The sequence below is a fragment of the Pseudophryne corroboree genome, chromosome 3 (genome assembly GCF_028390025.1).
Source record: "Pseudophryne corroboree isolate aPseCor3 chromosome 3, aPseCor3.hap2, whole genome shotgun sequence".
Taxonomy (NCBI): domain Eukaryota; kingdom Metazoa; phylum Chordata; class Amphibia; order Anura; family Myobatrachidae; genus Pseudophryne; species Pseudophryne corroboree.
In genome coordinates this window covers 126,627,888-126,637,614 of record NC_086446.1, presented here as the reverse complement: position 1 = coordinate 126,637,614, position 9,727 = coordinate 126,627,888, and the positions used below count along the sequence as shown (strand labels likewise).

At 40.0% G+C, this 9,727-nt stretch overlaps 11 non-coding genes and 32 pseudogenes across 11 annotated transcripts; all 43 read left to right on the top strand.

Annotated features, from left to right (window-relative positions):
- The first annotated feature begins 34 nt into the window (after positions 1-34).
- LOC134892476 (5S ribosomal RNA) lies at positions 35-153 on the top strand (annotated as a pseudogene).
- Positions 154-260: 107 nt separating this feature from the next.
- Positions 261-379, top strand: LOC134895682 (5S ribosomal RNA; annotated as a pseudogene).
- Positions 380-486: 107 nt separating this feature from the next.
- Positions 487-603, top strand: LOC134897020 (5S ribosomal RNA; annotated as a pseudogene).
- A 107-nt stretch (positions 604-710) lies between these two features.
- LOC134895195 (5S ribosomal RNA) lies at positions 711-829 on the top strand (annotated as a pseudogene).
- Positions 830-936: 107 nt separating this feature from the next.
- LOC134895622 (5S ribosomal RNA) lies at positions 937-1,055 on the top strand (annotated as a pseudogene).
- A 107-nt stretch (positions 1,056-1,162) lies between these two features.
- On the top strand, positions 1,163-1,281 carry LOC134884642 (5S ribosomal RNA). Its single transcript, XR_010168783.1, has one exon. It is a non-coding gene; the product is annotated as a 5S ribosomal RNA (ribosomal RNA).
- Positions 1,282-1,388: 107 nt separating this feature from the next.
- LOC134886547 (5S ribosomal RNA) lies at positions 1,389-1,507 on the top strand. Its single transcript, XR_010170626.1, has one exon. It is a non-coding gene; the product is annotated as a 5S ribosomal RNA (ribosomal RNA).
- Positions 1,508-1,614: 107 nt separating this feature from the next.
- Positions 1,615-1,733, top strand: LOC134893283 (5S ribosomal RNA; annotated as a pseudogene).
- A 107-nt stretch (positions 1,734-1,840) lies between these two features.
- LOC134894655 (5S ribosomal RNA) lies at positions 1,841-1,959 on the top strand (annotated as a pseudogene).
- Positions 1,960-2,066: 107 nt separating this feature from the next.
- On the top strand, positions 2,067-2,185 carry LOC134896008 (5S ribosomal RNA; annotated as a pseudogene).
- Positions 2,186-2,292: 107 nt separating this feature from the next.
- LOC134897792 (5S ribosomal RNA) lies at positions 2,293-2,416 on the top strand (annotated as a pseudogene).
- Positions 2,417-2,523: 107 nt separating this feature from the next.
- On the top strand, positions 2,524-2,642 carry LOC134895070 (5S ribosomal RNA; annotated as a pseudogene).
- A 107-nt stretch (positions 2,643-2,749) lies between these two features.
- LOC134896488 (5S ribosomal RNA) lies at positions 2,750-2,868 on the top strand (annotated as a pseudogene).
- A 107-nt stretch (positions 2,869-2,975) lies between these two features.
- Positions 2,976-3,094, top strand: LOC134886573 (5S ribosomal RNA). Its single transcript, XR_010170656.1, has one exon. It is a non-coding gene; the product is annotated as a 5S ribosomal RNA (ribosomal RNA).
- A 107-nt stretch (positions 3,095-3,201) lies between these two features.
- LOC135067758 (5S ribosomal RNA) lies at positions 3,202-3,320 on the top strand. The gene has a single exon (XR_010253968.1). It is a non-coding gene; the product is annotated as a 5S ribosomal RNA (ribosomal RNA).
- Positions 3,321-3,427: 107 nt separating this feature from the next.
- Positions 3,428-3,546, top strand: LOC134895124 (5S ribosomal RNA; annotated as a pseudogene).
- A 107-nt stretch (positions 3,547-3,653) lies between these two features.
- Positions 3,654-3,772, top strand: LOC134896772 (5S ribosomal RNA; annotated as a pseudogene).
- Positions 3,773-3,879: 107 nt separating this feature from the next.
- Positions 3,880-3,997, top strand: LOC134894541 (5S ribosomal RNA; annotated as a pseudogene).
- Positions 3,998-4,104: 107 nt separating this feature from the next.
- LOC134895844 (5S ribosomal RNA) lies at positions 4,105-4,223 on the top strand (annotated as a pseudogene).
- A 107-nt stretch (positions 4,224-4,330) lies between these two features.
- Positions 4,331-4,449, top strand: LOC134895576 (5S ribosomal RNA; annotated as a pseudogene).
- Positions 4,450-4,556: 107 nt separating this feature from the next.
- LOC134884637 (5S ribosomal RNA) lies at positions 4,557-4,675 on the top strand. Its single transcript, XR_010168778.1, has one exon. It is a non-coding gene; the product is annotated as a 5S ribosomal RNA (ribosomal RNA).
- Positions 4,676-4,782: 107 nt separating this feature from the next.
- On the top strand, positions 4,783-4,901 carry LOC134894652 (5S ribosomal RNA; annotated as a pseudogene).
- A 107-nt stretch (positions 4,902-5,008) lies between these two features.
- LOC134896007 (5S ribosomal RNA) lies at positions 5,009-5,127 on the top strand (annotated as a pseudogene).
- Positions 5,128-5,234: 107 nt separating this feature from the next.
- On the top strand, positions 5,235-5,358 carry LOC134897791 (5S ribosomal RNA; annotated as a pseudogene).
- A 107-nt stretch (positions 5,359-5,465) lies between these two features.
- LOC134895069 (5S ribosomal RNA) lies at positions 5,466-5,584 on the top strand (annotated as a pseudogene).
- A 107-nt stretch (positions 5,585-5,691) lies between these two features.
- Positions 5,692-5,810, top strand: LOC134896486 (5S ribosomal RNA; annotated as a pseudogene).
- Positions 5,811-5,917: 107 nt separating this feature from the next.
- On the top strand, positions 5,918-6,036 carry LOC134886572 (5S ribosomal RNA). Its single transcript, XR_010170655.1, has one exon. It is a non-coding gene; the product is annotated as a 5S ribosomal RNA (ribosomal RNA).
- Positions 6,037-6,143: 107 nt separating this feature from the next.
- On the top strand, positions 6,144-6,262 carry LOC135070573 (5S ribosomal RNA). Its single transcript, XR_010256733.1, has one exon. It is a non-coding gene; the product is annotated as a 5S ribosomal RNA (ribosomal RNA).
- A 107-nt stretch (positions 6,263-6,369) lies between these two features.
- On the top strand, positions 6,370-6,488 carry LOC134896005 (5S ribosomal RNA; annotated as a pseudogene).
- Positions 6,489-6,595: 107 nt separating this feature from the next.
- On the top strand, positions 6,596-6,719 carry LOC134897790 (5S ribosomal RNA; annotated as a pseudogene).
- Positions 6,720-6,826: 107 nt separating this feature from the next.
- LOC134895754 (5S ribosomal RNA) lies at positions 6,827-6,945 on the top strand (annotated as a pseudogene).
- Positions 6,946-7,052: 107 nt separating this feature from the next.
- Positions 7,053-7,171, top strand: LOC134896485 (5S ribosomal RNA; annotated as a pseudogene).
- A 107-nt stretch (positions 7,172-7,278) lies between these two features.
- LOC134886571 (5S ribosomal RNA) lies at positions 7,279-7,397 on the top strand. The gene has a single exon (XR_010170654.1). It is a non-coding gene; the product is annotated as a 5S ribosomal RNA (ribosomal RNA).
- Positions 7,398-7,504: 107 nt separating this feature from the next.
- LOC135067756 (5S ribosomal RNA) lies at positions 7,505-7,623 on the top strand. The gene has a single exon (XR_010253966.1). It is a non-coding gene; the product is annotated as a 5S ribosomal RNA (ribosomal RNA).
- A 107-nt stretch (positions 7,624-7,730) lies between these two features.
- Positions 7,731-7,849, top strand: LOC134895122 (5S ribosomal RNA; annotated as a pseudogene).
- A 107-nt stretch (positions 7,850-7,956) lies between these two features.
- On the top strand, positions 7,957-8,075 carry LOC134896771 (5S ribosomal RNA; annotated as a pseudogene).
- Positions 8,076-8,182: 107 nt separating this feature from the next.
- Positions 8,183-8,300, top strand: LOC134894540 (5S ribosomal RNA; annotated as a pseudogene).
- A 107-nt stretch (positions 8,301-8,407) lies between these two features.
- Positions 8,408-8,526, top strand: LOC134895843 (5S ribosomal RNA; annotated as a pseudogene).
- A 107-nt stretch (positions 8,527-8,633) lies between these two features.
- On the top strand, positions 8,634-8,752 carry LOC134895575 (5S ribosomal RNA; annotated as a pseudogene).
- Positions 8,753-8,859: 107 nt separating this feature from the next.
- On the top strand, positions 8,860-8,978 carry LOC134884641 (5S ribosomal RNA). The gene has a single exon (XR_010168782.1). It is a non-coding gene; the product is annotated as a 5S ribosomal RNA (ribosomal RNA).
- A 107-nt stretch (positions 8,979-9,085) lies between these two features.
- On the top strand, positions 9,086-9,204 carry LOC135068793 (5S ribosomal RNA). Its single transcript, XR_010254985.1, has one exon. It is a non-coding gene; the product is annotated as a 5S ribosomal RNA (ribosomal RNA).
- Positions 9,205-9,311: 107 nt separating this feature from the next.
- LOC134893281 (5S ribosomal RNA) lies at positions 9,312-9,430 on the top strand (annotated as a pseudogene).
- A 107-nt stretch (positions 9,431-9,537) lies between these two features.
- LOC134894654 (5S ribosomal RNA) lies at positions 9,538-9,656 on the top strand (annotated as a pseudogene).
- Positions 9,657-9,727: the final 71 nt, after the last annotated feature.

The following is a 9,727-nucleotide window of genomic DNA, read 5'->3' as shown; positions in this document are numbered from 1 at the left end:
AAGTAGAAAAGTTCTAACAGAAACCACAAAGTTAATCTACAGCCACACCACACTGTATATGCCCAATCTCATCTGATCTTGGAAGCTGAGCAGTGTTGGGCCTGGTTAGTACTTGGATGGGAGACCACCTGGGAATACAAGATGCTGTAGGTATTTTTATACTGCCAACACCGTTCTGTTGATGCATTCCATTTTCAAATTTATTCATTTATGAACCAGTAGCTAGAAGTAGAAAAGTACTAACAGAAACCACAAAGCTCATCTACAGCCACACCATACTGGATACGCCCAATCTCATCTGATCTTGGAAGCTAAGCAGTGTTGAGCCTGGTTAGTACTTGGGTAGTAGACCACCTGGGAATACAAGGTGCAGTAGGTATTTTTATACTGCCAACACCGTTCTGTTGATGCATACTATTTTCAAACTTATTCATTTATGTACCAGTAGTTAGAAGTAGAAAAGTTCTAACAAAGACCACAAAGCTCATCTGCAGCCACATCACTCTGGATACGCCCAATCTCATCTGATCTTGGAAGCTAAGCAGTGTTGGGCCTGGTTAGTACTTGGATGGAAACCACATGGAATACAAGGTGCTGTAGGTATTTTTATACTGCCAACTCCGTTCTGTTGATGCATTCCATTTTCAAACTTATTCATTTATGTACCAGTAGTTAGAAGTAGAAAAGTTCTAACAGAAACCATAAAACTAATCTACAGCCACACCACACTTGATATGCCCAATCTCATCTGATCTTGGAAGCTAAGCAGTATTGGGCCTGGTTAGCATTTGGATGGGAGACCACCTGGGAATACAAGGTGCTGTAGGTATTTTTATACTGCCAACACCGTTCTGTTGATGCATTCCATTTTCAAACTTATTCATTTATGTACCAGTAGTTAGTAGTAGAAAAGTTCTAACAGAAACCACAAAGATAATCTACAGCCAAGCAACACTGGATATTCCCAATCTCATCTGATCTTGTAAGCTAAGCAGTGTTGGGCCTGGTTAGTATTTGGATGGGAGACCACCTGGGAATACAAGGTGCTGTAGGTATTTTTATACTGCCAAAACCGTTCTGTTGATGCATTCCATTTTCAAATTTATTGATTTATGTACCAGTACTTAGAAGTAGGAAAGTTCTAACAGAAACCATAAAGCTCATCTACAGCCAAACCACACTGGATACGCCCAATCTCATCTGATCTTGTAAGCTAAACAGTGTTGGGCCTGGTTAGTACTTGGATGGGAGACCACCTGGGAATACAAGGTGCTGTAGGTATTTTTATACTGCCAACACCGTTCTGTTGATGCATTCCATTTTCAAATTTATTCATTTATGAACCAGTAGCTAGAAGTAGAAAAGTTCTAGCAGAAACTACAAAGCTCATCTACAGCCACACCACACTGGATACACGCAATCTCATTTGATCTTGGAAGCTAAGCAGTGTTGGGCCTGGTTAGTACTTGGATGGGATGCCACCTGGGAATACAAGGTGCTGTAGGTATTTAAATACTGACAACACCGTTCTGTTGATGCATTCCATTTTCAAACATATTCATTTATGAACCAGTAGTTAGAAGTAGAAAAGTTCTAACAGAAACAACAAAGCTCATCTACAGTCAAACCATACTGGATTTGCCCAATCTCATCTGATCTTGTAAGCTAAACAGTGTTGGGCCTGGTTAGTACTTGGATGGGAGACCACCTGGGAATACAAGGTGCTGTAGGTATTTTTATACTGCCAACACCGTTCTGTTGATGCATTCCATTTTCAAATGTATTCATTTATGAACCAGTAGCTAGAAGTAGAAAAGTTCTAACAGAAACTACAAAGCTCATCTACAGCCACACCACACTGGATAGACGCAATCTCATTTGATCTTGGAAGCTAAGCAGTGTTGGGACTGGTTAGTACTTGGATGGGATACCACCTGGGAATACAAGGTGCTGTAGGTATTTATATACTGACAACACCGTTCTGTTGATGCATTCCATTTTCAAACTTATTCATTTATGTACCAGTAGTTAGAAGTAGAAAAGTTCTAACAGAAACCATAAAGCTCATCTACAGCCACACCACACTGGATAAGCACAATCTCATCTGATCTTGGAAATTAAGCAGTGTTGGTCTTGGTTAGTACTTGAATGGGAGACAACCTGGGAATACAAGAAGCTGTAGGTATTTTCATACTGCCAACATCATACTGTTGATGCATTCCATTTTCAAACTTATTCATTTATGTACCAGTAGTTAGAAGTAGAAAATTTCTAAAAGAAACCACAAATCTCATTTGCAGCCACACCACACCACACTGGATACGCCCAATCTCATCTGATCTTGGAAGCTAAGCAGTGTTGAGCCTGGTTAGTACTTGGGTGGTAGACCACCTGGGAATACAAGATGCTGTAGGTATTTTTATACTGCCAACACCGTTCTGTTGATGCATTCCATTTTCAAACTTTTTCATTTATTTACCAGTAGTTAGAAGTAGAAAAGTTCTAACAGAAACCACAAAGCTCATCTACAGCCACGCAACACTGGATACACCCAATCTCATCTGATCTTGGAAGCTAAGCAGTGTTGGTCCTGGTTAGTACTTGGATGGGAGACCACCTGGAAATACAAGGTGCTGTATGTATTTTTATACTGCCAACACCGTTCTGTTGATGCATTCCATTTTCAAATTTATTCATTTATGAACCAGTAGCTAGAAGTAGAAAAGTTCTAACAGAAACCACAAAGCTCATCTACAGCCACACGACATTGGATACGGCCAATCTCATCTGATCTTGGGAGCTAAGTAGTGTTGGGCCTGGTTAGTACTTTAATGGGAGACCACCTGGGAATACAAGGTACTGTAGGTTCTTTTATACTGCCAACATCGTTCTGTTGATGCATTCAATATTCAAACTTATTCATTTATGTACAAGTATTTAGAAGTAGAAAAGTTCTAACAGAAACCACAAAGTTAATCTACAGCCACACCACACTGTATATGCCCAATCTCATCTGATCTTGGAAGCTAAGCAGTGTTGGGCCTGGTTAGTACTTGGATGGGAGACCACCTGGGAATACAAGATGCTGTAGGTATTTTTATACTGCCAACACCGTTCTGTTGATGCATTCCATTTTCAAATTTATTCATTTATGAACCAGTAGCTAGAAGTAGAAAAGTTCTAACAGAAACCACAAAGCTCATCTACAGCCACACCATACTGGATACGCCCAATCTCATCTGATCTTGGAAGCTAAGCAGTGTTGGGCCTGGTTTGTACTTGGATGGGAGACCACCTGGGAATACAAGGTGCTGTAGGTATTTTTATACTGCCAACACCGTTCTGTTGATGCATTCCATTTTCAAACTTATTCATTTATGTACCAGTAGTTAGAAGTAGAAAAGTTCTAACAGAAACCACAAAGCTCATCTACAGCCATACCACACTGGATAAGCACAATCTCATCTGATCTTGGAAATTAAGCAGTGTTGGTCTTGGTTAGTACTTGAATGGGAGACAACCTGGGAATACAAGGAGCTGTAGGTATTTTCATACTGCCAACACCATACTGTTGATGCATTCCATTTTCAAACTTATTCATTTATGTACCAGTAGTTAGAAGTAGAAAATTTCTAAAAGAAACCACAAATCTAATTTGCAGCCACACCACACTTGATACGCCCAATCTCATCTGATCTTGGAAGCTAAGCAGTGTTGAGCCTGGTTAGTACTTGGGTAGTAGACCACCTGGGAATACAAGGTGCAGTAGGTATTTTTATACTGCCAACACCGTTCTGTTGATGCATACTATTTTCAAACTTATTCATTTATGTACCAGTAGTTAGAAGTAGAAAAGTTCTAACAAAAACCACAAAGCTCATCTGCAGCCACATCACTCTGGATACGCCCAATCTCATCTGATCTTGGAAGCTAAGCAGTGTTGGGCCTGGTTAGTACTTGGATGGAAACCACATGGGAATACAAGGTGCTGTAGGTATTTTTATACTGCCAACTCCGTTCTGTTGATGCATTCCATTTTCAAACTTATTCATTTATGTACCAGTAGTTAGAAGTAGAAAAGTTCTAACAGAAACCATAAAGCTAATTTACAGCCACACCACACTTGATATGCCCAATCTCATCTGATCTTGGAAGCTAAGCAGTATTGGGCCTGGTTAGCATTTGGATGGGAGACCACCTGGGAATACAAGGTGCTGTAGGTATTTTTATACTGCCAACACCGTTCTGTTGATGCATTCCATTTTCAAACTTATTCATTTATGTACCAGTAGTTAGTAGTAGAAAAGTTCTAACAGAAACCACAAAGATAATCTACAGCCAAGCAACACTGGATATGCCCAATCTCATCTGATCTTGTAAGCTAAGCAGTGTTGGGCCTGGTTAGTATTTGGATGGGAGACCACCTGGGAATACAAGGTGCTGTAGGTATTTTTATACTGCCAAAACCGTTCTGTTGATGCATTCCATTTTCAAATTTATTGATTTATGTACCAGTACTTAGAAGTAGAAAAGTTCTAACAGAAACCATAAAGCTCATCTACAGCCAAACCACACTGGATACGCCCAATCTCATCTGATCTTGTAAGCTAAACAGTGTTGGGCCTGGTTAGTACTTGGATGGGAGACCACCTGGGAATACAAGGTGCTGTAGGTATTTTTATACTGCCAACACCGTTCTGTTGATGCATTCCATTTTCAAATGTATTCATTTATGAACCAGTAGCTAGAAGTAGAAAAGTTCTAACAGAAACTACAAAGCTCATCTACAGCCACACCACACTGGATAGACGCAATCTCATTTGATCTTGGAAGCTAAGCAGTGTTGGGACTGGTTAGTACTTGGATGGGATACCACCTGGGAATACAAGGTGCTGTAGGTATTTATATACTGACAACACCGTTCTGTTGATGCATTCCATTTTCAAACTTATTCATTTATGTACCAGTAGTTAGAAGTAGAAAAGTTCTAACAGAAACCATAAAGCTCATCTACAGCCACACCACACTGGATAAGCACAATCTCATCTGATCTTGGAAATTAAGCAGTGTTGGTCTTGGTTAGTACTTGAATGGGAGACAACCTGGGAATACAAGAAGCTGTAGGTATTTTCATACTGCCAACATCATACTGTTGATGCATTCCATTTTCAAACTTATTCATTTATGTACCAGTAGTTAGAAGTAGAAAATTTCTAAAAGAAACCACAAATCTCATTTGCAGCCACACCACACCACACTGGATACGCCCAATCTCATCTGATCTTGGAAGCTAAGCAGTGTTGAGCCTGGTTAGTACTTGGGTGGTAGACCACCTGGGAATACAAGATGCTGTAGGTATTTTTATACTGCCAACACCGTTCTGTTGATGCATTCCATTTTCAAACTTTTTCATTTATTTACCAGTAGTTAGAAGTAGAAAAGTTCTAACAGAAACCACAAAGCTCATCTACAGCCACGCAACACTGGATACACCCAATCTCATCTGATCTTGGAAGCTAAGCAGTGTTGGTCCTGGTTAGTACTTGGATGGGAGACCACCTGGAAATACAAGGTGCTGTATGTATTTTTATACTGCCAACACCGTTCTGTTGATGCATTCCATTTTCAAATTTATTCATTTATGAACCAGTAGCTAGAAGTAGAAAAGTTCTAACAGAAACCACAAAGCTCATCTACAGCCACACGACATTGGATACGGCCAATCTCATCTGATCTTGGGAGCTAAGTAGTGTTGGGCCTGGTTAGTACTTTAATGGGAGACCACCTGGGAATACAAGGTACTGTAGGTTCTTTTATACTGCCAACATCGTTCTGTTGATGCATTCAATATTCAAACTTATTCATTTATGTACAAGTATTTAGAAGTAGAAAAGTTCTAACAGAAACCACAAAGTTAATCTACAGCCACACCACACTGTATATGCCCAATCTCATCTGATCTTGGAAGCTAAGCAGTGTTGGGCCTGGTTAGTACTTGGATGGGAGACCACCTGGGAATACAAGATGCTGTAGGTATTTTTATACTGCCAACACCGTTCTGTTGATGCATTCCATTTTCAAATTTATTCATTTATGAACCAGTAGCTAGAAGTAGAAAAGTTCTAACAGAAACCACAAAGCTCATCTACAGCCACACCATACTGGATACGCCCAATCTCATCTGATCTTGGAAGCTAAGCAGTGTTGGGCCTGGTTTGTACTTGGATGGGAGACCACCTGGGAGTACAAGGTGCTGTAGGTATTTTTATACTGCCAACACCGTTCTGTTGATGCATTCCATTTTCAAACTTATTCATTTATGTACCAGTAGTTAGAAGTAGAAAAGTTCTAACAGAAACCATAAAGCTCATCTACAGCCACACCACACTGGATAAGCACAATCTCATCTGATCTTGGAAATTAAGCAGTGTTGGTCTTGGTTAGTACTTGAATGGGAGACAACCTGGGAATACAAGAAGCTGTAGGTATTTTCATACTGCCAACATCATACTGTTGATGCATTCCATTTTCAAACTTATTCATTTATGTACCAGTAGTTAGAAGTAGAAAATTTCTAAAAGAAACCACAAATCTCATTTGCAGCCACACCACACCACACTGGATACGCCCAATCTCATCTGATCTTGGAAGCTAAGCAGTGTTGAGCCTGGTTAGTACTTGGGTGGTAGACCACCTGGGAATACAAGATGCTGTAGGTATTTTTATACTGCCAACACCGTTCTGTTGATGCATTCCATTTTCAAACTTTTTCATTTATTTACCAGTAGTTAGAAGTAGAAAAGTTCTAACAGAAACCACAAAGCTCATCTACAGCCACGCAACACTGGATACGCCCAATCTCATCTGATCTTGGAAGCTAAGCAGTGTTGGTCCTGGTTAGTACTTGGATGGGAGACCACCTGGAAATACAAGGTGCTGTATGTATTTTTATACTGCCAACACCGTTCTGTTGATGCATTCCATTTTCAAATTTATTCATTTATGAACCAGTAGCTAGAAGTAGAAAAGTTCTAACAGAAACCACAAAGCTCATCTACAGCCACACGACATTGGATACGGCCAATCTCATCTGATCTTGGGAGCTAAGTAGTGTTGGGCCTGGTTAGTACTTTAATGGGAGACCACCTGGGAATACAAGGTACTGTAGGTTCTTTTATACTGCCAACATCGTTCTGTTGATGCATTCAATATTCAAACTTATTCATTTATGTACAAGTATTTAGAAGTAGAAAAGTTCTAACAGAAACCACAAAGTTAATCTACAGCCACACCACACTGTATATGCCCAATCTCATCTGATCTTGGAAGCTAAGCAGTGTTGGGCCTGGTTAGTACTTGGATGGGAGACCACCTGGGAATACAAGATGCTGTAGGTATTTTTATACTGCCAACACCGTTCTGTTGATGCATTCCATTTTCAAATTTATTCATTTATGAACCAGTAGCTAGAAGTAGAAAAGTTCTAACAGAAACCACAAAGCTCATCTACAGCCACACCATACTGGATACGCCCAATCTCATCTGATCTTGGAAGCTAAGCAGTGTTGGGCCTGGTTTGTACTTGGATGGGAGACCACCTGGGAATACAAGGTGCTGTAGGTATTTTTATACTGCCAACACCGTTCTGTTGATGCATTCCATTTTCAAACTTATTCATTTATGTACCAGTAGTTAGAAGTAGAAAAGTTCTAACAGAAACCACAAAGCTCATCTACAGCCATACCACACTGGATAAGCACAATCTCATCTGATCTTGGAAATTAAGCAGTGTTGGTCTTGGTTAGTACTTGAATGGGAGACAACCTGGGAATACAAGGAGCTGTAGGTATTTTCATACTGCCAACACCATACTGTTGATGCATTCCATTTTCAAACTTATTCATTTATGTACCAGTAGTTAGAAGTAGAAAATTTCTAAAAGAAACCACAAATCTAATTTGCAGCCACACCACACTTGATACGCCCAATCTCATCTGATCTTGGAAGCTAAGCAGTGTTGAGCCTGGTTAGTACTTGGGTAGTAGACCACCTGGGAATACAAGGTGCAGTAGGTATTTTTATACTGCCAACACCGTTCTGTTGATGCATACTATTTTCAAACTTATTCATTTATGTACCAGTAGTTAGAAGTAGAAAAGTTCTAACAAAAACCACAAAGCTCATCTGCAGCCACATCACTCTGGATACGCCCAATCTCATCTGATCTTGGAAGCTAAGCAGTGTTGGGCCTGGTTAGTACTTGGATGGAAACCACATGGGAATACAAGGTGCTGTAGGTATTTTTATACTGCCAACTCCGTTCTGTTGATGCATTCCATTTTCAAACTTATTCATTTATGTACCAGTAGTTAGAAGTAGAAAAGTTCTAACAGAAACCATAAAGCTAATTTACAGCCACACCACACTTGATATGCCCAATCTCATCTGATCTTGGAAGCTAAGCAGTATTGGGCCTGGTTAGCATTTGGATGGGAGACCACCTGGGAATACAAGGTGCTGTAGGTATTTTTATACTGCCAACACCGTTCTGTTGATGCATTCCATTTTCAAACTTATTCATTTATGTACCAGTAGTTAGTAGTAGAAAAGTTCTAACAGAAACCACAAAGATAATCTACAGCCAAGCAACACTGGATATGCCCAATCTCATCTGATCTTGTAAGCTAAGCAGTGTTGGGCCTGGTTAGTATTTGGATGGGAGACCACCTGGGAATACAAGGTGCTGTAGGTATTTTTATACTGCCAAAACCGTTCTGTTGATGCATTCCATTTTCAAATTTATTGATTTATGTACCAGTACTTAGAAGTAGAAAAGTTCTAACAGAAACCATAAAGCTCATCTACAGCCAAACCACACTGGATACGCCCAATCTCATCTGATCTTGTAAGCTAAACAGTGTTGGGCCTGGTTAGTACTTGGATGGGAGACCACCTGGGAATACAAGGTGCTGTAGGTATTTTTATACTGCCAACACCGTTCTGTTGATGCATTCCATTTTCAAATTTATTCATTTATGAACCAGTAGCTAGAAGTAGAAAAGTTCTAACAGAAACTACAAAGCTCATCTACAGCCACACCACACTGGATACACGCAATCTCATTTGATCTTGGAAGCTAAGCAGTGTTGGGCCTGGTTAGTACTTGGATGGGATACCACCTGGGAATACAAGGTGCTGTAGGTATTTATATACTGACAACACCGTTCTGTTGATGCATTCCATTTTCAAACGTATTCATTTATGAACCAGTAGTTAGAAGTAGAAAAGTTCTAACAGAAACAACAAAGCTCATCTACAGTCAAACCATACTGGATTTGCCCAATCTCATCTGATCTTGTAAGCTAAACAGTGTTGGGCCTGGTTAGTACTTGGATGGGAGACCACCTGGGAATACAAGGTGCTGTAGGTATTTTTATACTGCCAACACCGTTCTGTTGATGCATTCCATTTTCAAATGTATTCATTTATGAACCAGTAGCTAGAAGTAGAAAAGTTCTAACAGAAACTACAAAGCTCATCTACAGCCACACCACACTGGATAGACGCAATCTCATTTGATCTTGGAAGCTAAGCAGTGTTGGGACTGGTTAGTACTTGGATGGGATACCACCTGGGAATACAAGGTGCTGTAGGTATTTATATACTGACAACACCGTTCTGTTGATGCATTCCATTTTCAAACTTATTCATTTATGTACCAGTAGTT